This window comes from Zingiber officinale, chromosome 9A, assembly GCF_018446385.1.
Source record: "Zingiber officinale cultivar Zhangliang chromosome 9A, Zo_v1.1, whole genome shotgun sequence".
NCBI lineage: Eukaryota > Viridiplantae > Streptophyta > Magnoliopsida > Zingiberales > Zingiberaceae > Zingiber > Zingiber officinale.
In genome coordinates this window covers 22,221,247-22,233,845 of record NC_056002.1, presented here as the reverse complement: position 1 = coordinate 22,233,845, position 12,599 = coordinate 22,221,247, and the positions used below count along the sequence as shown (strand labels likewise).

The window sequence follows — 12,599 nt, the reverse complement described above, 5'->3', positions numbered from 1 at the left end:
CGGGTACTTTTGACTTTATGTCTTTGATATGCTTAGTAATGAAATTAACATATTGCATCAATTGTGTTTCTTATCTGTTTCGGTAAATCACTACCCAAATCTTGGTACGTGCTTGATTGATTGATTGATTTGCATCTCATGTATATTTTACCTATTTATACATGCTTATAGGGGGTAGTGATATACCATGCTTCACCATGTTCAGGACCTAGGTTTTTATACCTTCTCTGTACCTTTGATTCGATATGATTCGTTGACCTAGGGTGCACTTTTCTATATATATGGATTAGGTCAGGATGTTTCTATGGTTATTGCCATGCATCATTTGCATGATTGCATGCTGTGCGATAGTCCGCTCCATTATTGTTGAGCACATCGCCAGTTACATGGATCTGCACACACCACCACTCATGGGTTAGTGGTCGATTCAGGTAGAGTGTGTTGCAGCAGGGACTCTGTTAGGCACCGTTGGTCCGCTCATGGGTAGTGTGACACAACGTGTTATCCGGCAGGGATTCCTCCCCGTCATCGTGTACCGGGAGTTGAGAGCATTGCGCTCCCCCATTTATGATTTGGGGTAGGAGGATAGGTGTACTCCGACAACATCCCGTCCACTCGGTCACTCATCAGGAGTAGTGACGACAGAGTGCACGGTTGTCACAGCCCTACCCACTCGGCCTCACTATTGTGTGTGAGATGATCGACTGGCGTCAGGGGTGACCAGGACGCATCATTGGCATCATATGCATGATGCATTTATTGCTTGTGTTTGTGTTTGCTGCATTTATATGCTGCATATTGTTTGGATACCTATGTTTGACATGCATACAGGATTTCCTTATCCCTCGGACTGTTTGACCTTATACTCAGGACCTGGTTAGTACAGTATTCTCCTGTTTACTTCAGATGTATTTTTATCTTTCTTATCAGGAGACTGTACGCATGATTAGTGCTAGGTGTTGTTTCTTTACTTTGCATATCAATTGTACCTGCTGAGTGTTGGACTCACCCCGCCTCCATTGTTGTTATTTTCAGGTTAATGCTGTTCGGAGGGAGTTCCAGTCGCTAGTCCTCACTGCACGTAGTGCTGGTCCCTGCAGACCTCGAGGATATGTTTGGTTTTCTTTGGTTTCTTTTCTGTTCTAGACTGTTTTGAACATGATATGTTTTGGATTATTCTGCTTATGGATATTGTATGGATTTTATTATTGCGATGAATTTGGATTTGGATTTTATTCTACTACATGCCTGCTTGGATGGCAGAAGAGGTGAGTTCGTCCGATTTGAGCTTTACGAGTGTAGTGGAGTAGGGTGGATTTCGAATCAGAGTATTATTTTACTGTTTAATTATCTTAACTGCGTGGTTGTGACAGCCAGAGGCTGAATAGATTATATATAACTGCGTGGTGATGTTTTATTTTGTTGTTATTATTCCAGCCGCCTGTGGCTGAGGTATTTGTGAGATGTAGAAAAGTTTCAGATTGTCCACCGTACAGGGGAGATGCTGCCGAAATTTTCTCGGACAGGGACTCCTCTGGGGCGTGACAGTTACAGTCTTTGTTCAAATTAGTGCCTCTTTTACATTCTCAAAAAGACTCTTTCAGGCACAAGGAAGAAGAAGAGCTTCTGAATCTTTGTTTCTTCCAGGTTCAGACAGCTACAGAATCAGCTTTGGTAACTGCTATGGCTCGCATCATGGGCGAGAATGTGGCAATTCTCATCCGACGCAACAAGAATGTCAAGGAAATAACTGATATTGAAGAGAAGATGGAGAAGCTCAAGGAGTTGTTGCTGATTGTTAACATGGTGATCCAAGATGTCGAGTCCCGCCCTTTCACTTATGATGTGAAGATCTTGTCAAGGAAGCTCAGGTACTTGGTCTACGATCTCGAGGATGTTGTGGATTGCTATGACACTGAAGTCTTGCGCAAGCAGAGATCAAGAGCTTCTTTTAGGTCGGTGAATGATTTCTTCTCTTCTAATAACCAAATTTTGTTTAAGAGTAGGCTAGGCAGCATGATAAAAGCTGTAACAGATAGTCTGGATTCAATTTTACTTCAAAAGTCAAAGCTTTTGAATTTGTCACAAGGCAATTTTGTGATGGAAATCGACATTTAGATCAGTATAGGTTGATAAAACTTGATCAGTATAGGTTGATAAAACTTGAAAATATGGATATTAGTAGTGATATAGTCTTGCATAAATCTCAATGGAGATATAGATCAGTATAGGTTTAGGGTTTAGATACTGTGTTTTTTCACCTTGTTTGTTCGTCTCAAGGAGTTGGAGCTTTTCCCGGAGGTCAAATCATTGGAGAAAATACGACTATTTCATGATGACCTCTGCCACAGTTATTCTGTGAGGGATCAACTTTTGAAGGTACATCTTCTCCTTTTCTTTTCTTGCTAACCAGTTGTTTTATCTTATTCTAACTTGGTATTTCTTTAGTTAAAACGAGCTTATTGTCTTCCTAAAAGGTTTCTTATATGGAGGCATATAGCATCACTGACAAATTATATTTGATTTCATTTCCAATTTAATATGCTGAATGCCAATTAATTTGGATTAAATTATATGTTTTTTTTAGTCTTCGAAACCTTCACAAGAAGTTGATCTCAGGAGAGATTATTGAGAAAAAGATTAATGATATAGGACAGGTGTCTAAAAAAAACTTCTGGGATAATGATCCAGATGTTATTAGTGCGTTTGGATGCTTGTTGACCTGTGCAGCTCCAATGAAGAAAATGTTACGAGTGGAATGCTTGCAGATTTCATATCTCGGGTTAGTGGTGAACTTTTTTTTTTTTTAATTTTTTACCAATGACCTTCAAGATGTTTTAGATCTTCTACAATATGACATTTGACACCTGCTATTTTATAAAAGAAAATAATTGCTGCAGGCTGGTATAGGTGATCCTTGTCATGCTGTCTTTCATTTGCCAACTATGTCTACTGAAAGCCACACCATACATTTTGTTGGTTGATGTAGTTGGACTGATCTCTCTCTCTCTCTCTCCTGGTTGTCTATTTGTTGCTTTCTCCTGTTAGAATCATACAGTTCCATGCTATTAATTGCCCAATGACTTGATGTTGAACTTTGTGCTATTAAATAGTTTCCTGATTGTGAATACTTCATTACTTGTAAATTAACTAGATATACACTTTTCAATTGATCTGTTACAGTAAAAGCCAGCCTGCAGCACAGACACCCTACCAACCTGCTCCAGCAGTCCAGCCATCAAGTGCATTCTCATTTTCAAATTTTGGACAGATACAACCAGGTATATCTGATGAATTTTCCTGTCACATATTTGATTTTTCTAATTGGTTTCCTTGATTTGATTATTTACGTCAAGTTTCTTTTCTTTTCTTTTTCTTTTGAAAATTCAGCCTCTTCCAGTGGCTTTGGTGCTATGCCAAACATCTTCAGTCAAAGCAGCATTGGACATGTCGTATGTTCCTTTTCCTTTTTTGTTGTATTGTCTTTCCACCCGACATTTCTTCTTTTTTATATGCTAATGCTGCCAGCAATATGGTTCCTTGCAATATTCTGCAATCTAATTGTTAAAAGGTGACCTACACAGTTAGTCATCCTGCCATGTCAAAACAACTGAGCTTAGTTTTTATTAAAGAAAAAGGGACTAGATCTAGTACTAATCAATTATCCTAGTTTTTTCTCAGATCCGTGATCTTGTTCTTCTTTAGTCTTTTTTATATTGCAAAATGTAAACATGCTTTTAAGAGACAACAACAACCTCTGCTTGCTTGCAATATTATCATGTAAGACATGATAATATTGTAATAGATGCATCAATCTAATAATGGCATGTTCCATGCTCTATGAAAAGAAATTTTGTCAGCTAAGGAAACTTCTTGATGAATCACATATTGAGGAGTTAATGAGCCAATTGACTTGGAACTTAGTCTAATGGTTTCCATAACTGTTTTAACTTGAAATGATTTTTCTTTACAATAGTCGTTAACCAAGTTATGCCTTATTTAACAATAGTCGTTAACCAAGTTGCTGCAGTTCCACTTAATTAACACTTTCACTGCATATCAACCCACCTTGTGTTTGCCTGCTTCATTGATTGCGTGGTGATGGTGAATTTTATAGCTTTTGCTCCTTATTGTATTATGTCTATTAGCCATTTGTATACAAAGGGCACAGTTGCATTCTTGCTTATGAGATTTGGAAGATGGCATCAGAGGTAGTACAACAAATAGTATATCTCTTCATTTGCTTGTTAACTATGAACATTTTCTTTGTTCTTCTATGCTTCCTTCACTGTTATATTCGTTATCTTCCACAGTAGCCTTTAAAAACTCAGTATTCTATTTTATTTGATACATGCACACATCTGTTTTAGTTATTTGACATATGGTGGATTTATGTGTTTTTACAGTTTACAAATCTCAAGTACTCCAGAGTTGAAATTGATGAAGTGCGGTTCGAGTGGGCTGAATGCATGCTAGATTACATTTGAGACAATTGTACCTTGATGTGTTAACAGAATGTTATACTTTGATTTTGATATCTATTAGTTAGCTTTTGATGTAAAAAGAATGTTTGGGTATTTTATGGATATTGTTGTAAGAAGATTATTTATATAATTTGTGAATATTTGTGTATTTTATGGATATTATTGAATGAAGAATATTTGTACAATTTGTGAATATTTGTGTATTTTTTTTTGTTATTGTCGGTTTTAAAATCAAATCTGTGCTGTTAAAAAATATACATATTACATCGGTTTTCCACCGATGTAAAACCGGTGTTATAAAGTAATATTACATCGGTCATTTACCGCTGCCAAAACTGGTGTTATTAACATACAATATTACATCGGTTTTACACCATTGATGAAACGGTATCGTTAAGTGATACTACACCGGTTAATAACCGATTCGAAGACCGGTGTCGTTAAGTGATACTACACCGGTTTTAACCCGATGTCTAAAATGGCAGACTTTTAACATCGGCTTCATAGACATCGGTCGAAAATCAAATAGACACCGGTGGAAAACCGATGTCTATGAAGGTTTTTATTGTAGTGTTGGTTACAACCCAAGGGGTTGTTAATCCAAGGCGGTGGGAAAGTGCACTAGAAAAGGCTCATTCTCTGAAGGCGGAGAAGCCTTTTACACAATAAGAGAGCATAGAAGTTGCTAGGAAGTTGTTACAGAGTTGATTGATGAATTTCCTAGCTCCAGGGGTCTTTATATAGCTCCTAGAAATCTTATCTCGAGTGTTGAAGGCGCCTCCAAGAGGGTTGAGGGCGCCTCCAAGCAGTTTGACCGGATAAACTCTATCCGATTGCAAATGGTCAAGAAGACTGGATCTGAGGCACCTCCAATGCCCTTGAAGGCGGCTCGGACTGGTTTGAGGCGCCTTCAAGGTGATGGAGGCGCCTCGGACTGGTCTGAGGCGCCTGGGACTGGTCTGAGGCGCCTCGAATTGCATGGTATAAATAGTTTCTAGCTTATCTTTTTCTTCTTCTTCCGAAGCTCCGATCGCTTGGGTGATTTCGGCCAACCGAAATAGGGCTCACCCGAACCCAATTTCCAACCTTCTCCTCGAGCAGGCTTCCGACCCAGCTTCTCATCCCTTGAACACAGCGCACGTTCTTCTTGTCCACCGGTGTACTCTTCCGCAGCTCTTTTGTCCTTCGGACGCACCGAGCCCATCGGCTCCCTTCCCGTGCCGTCCTTCTCGCTAGCTGCGTCTTCCGCTCGACTTCCTGCGTTCCTAAGTTCCTGCACACTTAGACACAGGGATCAAATAACAAGAAGGATCTAACCTAACTTGGTTGATCACATCAAAATATCCACGGGGTCCAACAGTTTACTATTAAATATGATTTGGTAGCATCCATAGATTAGCACAGAGTTGAAAAAGAAGAGCACTTGTGGAGCATGAAGGAGCAAGCCAACTTTGTAGCAAATGATAAAGCATAGTTCCATCTGTTGAGTGTTCTTTCACCCTAAACAGTCAATCGGATCGGCAGCTATGACTCAGCTAAAGAACTTTAGGAGAAATTCCTAGAGCTGCATGAAGAGACCTTAGACTCTAAACTTGCAAGATGCGATCTACTTCGGAACCAACTCAGCAACCTACGGATAGAAAAGGAAGAGATAGTAGCTCATCTACATGAAAGAATCAAGGAGTTTAACACGGAACTAATGAATTTCGGAGAAATGGTAACAAATCAAGATTCACTAAGGTATGTGTTAAATGCGCTCCCGAGAATACTAGAATGGATGTATATGGTGGACTCCTTCTACATTTCTAAGGATCTTAAGGTATGTACTTTAGAGAATTTATTTTCTACTTTTGAATTACACAAATCAAAATGTGCAGATCTAAGAAAAGAAAAAGAGACAAGTCAAAACCTAATATTGAAAGCTAACCATGTAACATATCGGAAATAGGCGAATATTAATAAGGGAATTTTCTAAAATTTTTGGAAATTTTTCGAGAATTTTTCGGAGCTCCTACGGACGAATTAACGGGGATAAAAACGGGCCCTGGGAAAGCCTGTTTAGGCTACCCATTTAATTGAGGAAATGTTTTAATTTCCTTTTTAATTTCTTTTCTTTCTCATTTATTTCTTGTTCCCGTTTCTTTTCCCCCGATCCTCGCCGAACCTGCGCCGCACCCTTGCGGTTGTCTTCTCCCAAGCCAACCCGATCGCCCTTCTCCTTCTACTTCTTCCCTTCTCCTCTGTCCCTGCCCAAGCGCCGGTGAGCACGAGCCACCGCCGGCCGAGCCGCTTCTTTGCCCTAGCGTTGTCCTCCTCCCTCTTGTCTCTGCCCGACGACGCCACCGTGCCCTAGATCTCTCGTCGACGCCTCCGCTTCGGCGACACCCGAGCACTGCCCGATCACCGATGTGTCCTAGTTTCCTTGTCGATGGCGCCGACGCCCACAAAAGCTTCCTCTCCTCTGCCGACAGCCGCCCTCGCGGAGTGATCCCGACGCCACCATCTTGCGCCGAGCAGCAGTGTCGCCGGCCAATTTCTCCTTATCCCTAGCACCGTCGCCGGCTACTTCTCCGAGGAGTACCCTAGCGCCGGCCCTTTTGTTCTCCTTTTCAGAGCACCGGCACACGCGCTTCATTCCAGAGGTGCCCTAGCACCTGATTCGCCGCCATTCTCCCTGCTCGAGCCGTGATTGTGGCTACGAGGCCGAGCACCGATGCCTAAGTGTCGCCCTCTTCCCACACAGAGCAATGCTAACGTTGGTTGTCGCTTACCTACTCTTGGTCGTGGACACCGAGTACTCACAGGGAGCAGAGCCGATCACCTACTCACCACTGGTTATGCTGATATTCTTGCCCGTGGACCATTGTTCCTTTGATTCATTGCCACCACCTCTTTCATCGACCACAACCACAGTTCCTGGCGTACGTTGTCAGGTTAGGGATTATCTTCAACCTCTATGTAGGTAATTTTTCATTGATATGGACTCCAAGTGCGTGTTACTTGATCAGTCCACCTGTGCTCGAAGTTATGTCTGTGAGCAATGAGGTGTTAATTAACTCCTTCGTCTCTGGTTATGCAGGGGTTGGAGACATGAATGTGGTCGTTCGGTGTTTGAAGAAATGTGTAGGACATCCGACAGTCAATCACCTCTGTTCTAGCAATGAGGTAGAGGTAAGAGTAGTTCAATTAAGAAGTTATGACTTCATGATTAGTGTAATTGATTTATGTATGGATTATTATTTTAATGAGTGGATTTGGGATTAGGAAAACTAATTCTAATTAACCGTTAGATTTGATTTAGGTAGGTTGAGGATTATGGTTTAGGGTTTTGCCCTAAATAGTACTTAGGAATTTTATTTAGCTATTTATATAAATTGTAGCTAAATAAAATATATCTATATTGGTGACACAGGACTTTGACGCGAGACGTGTATCTCGACTACCAGTTTGGACTTTTCGATTTGGAGGCGGGTACTTTGACTTATGTCTTTTGATATGCATAATAATGTGTTTAACATATAGCAATGATTGTGTTTCTTCCATTTGTTTCGGTTGGTCACTACATGATCTATTACATGTTTGTTTGTTTACTTATTATGCACTGCATGTTATTATTTACCTGATCATTCATGCTTTTAGGTAGTGACACAACCATATGAGACATTATGTTCAGGACCTAGGGTTTATTTGATACCCTATCTGTTTGTGTACCTTCCATTTGATTCATTGTCTTGTGGTACACATTTTATATTTATGTATGGAGCATGCTATGCTATTCATGATATTGTCATGTTTAGTGTCATGCATCATCTTGCATGATTGCATGCTGTGCGATTGTCTGCTCCATTATTGTTGAGCACATCGCCAGTTACATGTATCTGTACACACCACCACTCATGGGTTAGTGGTATATCGAGCAAGGTGTGTGCAGTTTTGCTTGTCAGGGCTCCGCTGGTCCACTCATGGGTAGCGATGACTGCAGCATGGTAGCGGGCAAGGATCCCTCCTCTTGACTATGACACCGGGAGATGAGAGCTTAGGCTCCTCCACTATGTTTGGGTAGGAGGATATGTGTACTTTGACAGCATCCTGTCTACTCGGTCACTCAGGAGTAGTGATGACAGAGTGCATAGTTGTCATAGCCCTACCCACTCGATCTCACCATCGCATGTGAGGTGGCTGATTGGCGTCAGGGGTGGCCATGTTATTTGCATCTTATGCATGGTTGCATATATTGCTTGTGATTGCTGCATTTTGGATGATGCATTTTGGTGGTTGTATATGATTGATATGCATACAGGAGACATGAGGTATTTGGTCTGACGACCCTTATATCCGTATAGGAGGTCCTGGTGATTACAGTTTCTCGTTATTTACTTTATTATGATATCACCTGACTGTTGGTGTTGGACTCACACCCTCCTCCGCTGATATTTTCGCCGTTCCAGTCGCTAGTCCGCATTGCACGTAGTGCTAGTCCTCTGCTGATCTCGAGTTGTTATTTTTTTTATCTCTATCAGACTATGTCTTAGTCTTGTATTGGTTTTACTTATGGATCTTGTATGGATTCTTATCGTAAATGGATTTTGGTATGATTTGGTTTTGTTCTACTACATGCCTGCCTGGACGGCAGAAGAGGTGAGTTCGTCGGATCTGTGTTTTATGAGTGTAGTGGAGTAGGAAAAATCGGATTTGAGTTTTATGAGTGTAGTGGAGTAGGGTTGTTTTTGAGTCATGGTATTACTGATTTGTTTATTTCTTATTAAACTGCGTGGAATGCCTGTGTGTTGTATTTTATTATCGTTGTTATTCCAGCCGCATGTGGCTGAGGTATATGGATATGTAGAAAGTTTCAGATTGTCCGCCGTACAGGGGAGATGCTGTCGAAATTTCTTCGGACAGGGACTCCTCCGGGGTGTGACAATTAGTGTATGTCTTCGGACCGAAGCCATTGCGAAGAGGATCAAAGCCTCTTACTTTTCTTTTATGAAAATTATCTCTACTTTTTAATTAGTGTATGTCTTTGCTAAAACAATATCAAGATAATTGCTAAATTTAATTGCAGGTTATTCACCCCCCCCCCCCCCTCTCTAGCAGACTTATACGAGTCCAACATTTTATTCATTTTGAAAAACCAATGTTGACTTCGAAGCTTATACTGTCACCTCCTATAAAGGAAGACATATAACACCCTTTATTTTGATGGACTATGTGTAAGTACCCAGGGTTATTTTTGATGCGGTCAACTAAGTTAAGTTAGATCTTATGATTTTGATGCCTTGTGTCTGAGTGGGCAAGAATTTAGGAACACAAGAAGTCTAGTAGAAGATGCAGCTAGTGAGAAGGATGGCATGGAAAGAGAGTCGACGGGCTCAGTGCATCCGAGGAAGGAGGTGCTGTGGAAGAGTATGTTGGTGTGGTTAGCACTGGCGGTCTAACTCAGGTTTTGATGAATGACAAAATAAAGTTAAGTTAGTTTCAATATGATCTAATACTTTGAATAAGTGTGTAGGATAAGTCCAACTAGGTCGACGGGCTGACCTGATAGCTGACACGAAGACCAGCTAAGTCGACGGGCTGACCTGATAGCTGGCACAAAGCCTAGCTAGGTCGACGGGCTGACCTGATAGTTGGCACAAAGCCTAACTAGGTCGACGGACTGACCTGATAGCTGGCACGAAGTCTAGACTGGTCGACAGGCTGACCGGATATCTGGCACGAAGTCCAGCTAGGTCGACGGGCTGACCTGATAGCTGGCACGAAGTCCAGACGAGTCAACGGGCTAACTGGACGTCTAGCAGGTAAGTTAAGGTAAGTCACTGGAGGAGAGTGACTTTGTGAGAGCGTGTTCCCCATTCGAGGGAACAGTAGGCGTCGATCCAACTTAGAACCATTTTGGAAATCTAAGTTGAGATCGTGACTAGATTCCGATTTCAGTGAGACAGAATCTAATTACTACTATTTTACTATAATTGTGCTAACTTCTGTTTTGTAGGGTAGTTTAGCTGTTATTTTACCTTGGACTAACACTTTCTTGCAGAAGAAGGACTTTCTGGAGAAAGGTGGTCTGGGCGTCCAGAAGGCAAAAGTTATCCTGACAGTTATGCGAGCGCTGATTGGACGGTCGATGTCACGATCCAGGCGCCCTGAAGGGATCCGGACGCCCAGAGCATGCCTATAAAAGAAGGCCTCCACGGAGCATCAAAAACAACAACTTCTGCTAACAACTGCTCTGTTGCACTCTGCTCCTGTGACACTACGAAGTCTCTCCGACAACCTGTGGCTCAAGTTTTGTTTTCTTATTGTTGTCGGTATTTTCCTTATAATAGTTATTGTACTTACTATTGTAATCAATTTTTGAACTATTAGTGATTGCCCAACGAAAGCACTCGACGAGTACGGGTCTTGGAGTAGGAGTCGACCAAGGCTCCGAACCAAGTAAAACTGGTTCGTGCTAGCATTTGTTTGTACTTTTTCCGCTGCGTACTTAATCCAAAATTTGAAATCGCTATTCCCCCCCCCCCCCCCCCCCTCTAGCGAGCTCTACGATCTAACAAGTGATATCAAAGCAGGTACCGCTCTAATTTGGTGCAACCACCAATCAAACAAAAGGGGTGAATTTCTTTTTAAATTTCTTTTGGCTTTAAATTTTTTGAAATAATCCAAACTAGTATCGTTGCCTTTTTGGATCTTTTTTCATAGTAAATTAAATTGAATTGGTGCAACACCAATTCAGTCTTAAATTTCTTTCTTTCTCCCACACTGCTAATCCAAGACCAAGTCTTGAGATTTCTTTTTCCTTATTTTTTTTTGGTGCAAGGTAAAATGTCTCAAATCGAAGGTTTCAGTACAGTTCATCCCCCTCTATTCAACGATGATGATTTTCCCTACTGGAAGAAGCAAATGGAGGTCTATCTTAAGACCAACTTCGACCAGTGGTTTAACGTCACTAGAGGGTACAAGGCGCTGGTCGACAACTTTGAAAATCCACTGGACTCGGAACAGTGGAATCCGGACATGAAGAAGAAAGCCCACACAGATTTCAAAGCCCTAAACACATTGCAATGTGGGCTGATGAAGAAAGAGCTGAACTGCGTGGGCTCACACCAAAATGCGAAGGAACTATGGGACAAGCTAGTCGAACTACACAAAGGAATGAGCGACGCCAAGGTAACTAAATGTGATCTTTTTCTAAATAGATTATTTAATATTAAAATGAAATAAGGAGAGACGGCAAGTCAGCTCCATGTGAGGATCAAAGACATCCTCAACTAACTTCACGCTATAGGCCACCAAATGGAGAATCGCGATTTGATCAGGTACGCTCTAAACGCATTTCCTTGAAATGCATTATCGGCATCCATCGTGGATGCCTACAAGATTTCGAAGAATCTTTCTAAGTTAAAATTAGATGAGCCGTTTTGCAAACTTGAGCTACACGAGCAAACTAATTCCAGAACCGAGAAAGGTATCGCTTTGTCTGTAGGTTCCTCCAAGGAAAAGACAAACACTAAGTCTAAACCAGAAGATGAGTCTGACCAAGATTCAGAAGACGAAGAATATCTGGTGAACTTAGTAAGGAAGATGTTCACCAGAAGGAAGAAGAACTTCAGCAGAAAAGACCTGCAGAAGATCAACTCCACAACTGAACCAAGAAACATGACCTGCTTCGGGTGCAACAAGAAGGGTCACTACAAGCACGAGTGCCCAAAATTGAAGAACGATAAGTCAAAGATAACCAAGAAGAAGACACTTAAAGCAACGTGGGGCGACTCGCCTTCAGAGGAATCGGAGGTTGAAGAGCAAAAGCACCAAAGCCACCTCGCGTTGATGGCCCGCTGGTGTCGACCATTTTGCATGTCACAAGGCTCACCAAATTGATAAAAATTGGAACTCACATAAACTAAATGAAACACGTGTAGTAAGGAGTCCCAAGTCGTATTTTTCCAAGGTAAACTAGTGAATGTGTGTTAACCCTAGAATTGATTCCAATCAAATCCTTATTTCAACTTGAATATATCTAGTTCTTAAGAATGCACTAGAACAAAGTAAAATGGATTCAAAGAAATGTTGTTTTCATCTAAACATGATCGACTTAATCTCAACAAATTGGTA

At 41.3% G+C, this 12,599-nt stretch overlaps 1 long non-coding RNA gene across 1 annotated transcript; it reads left to right on the top strand.

Moving 5' to 3' along the window:
* Positions 1-6,620: 6,620 nt before the first annotated feature.
* Positions 6,621-7,956, top strand: LOC122020731. The gene is made up of 3 exons (XR_006122309.1): positions 6,621-7,417; positions 7,564-7,655; positions 7,897-7,956. It is a non-coding gene; the product is annotated as an uncharacterized LOC122020731 (long non-coding RNA).
* Positions 7,957-12,599: the final 4,643 nt, after the last annotated feature.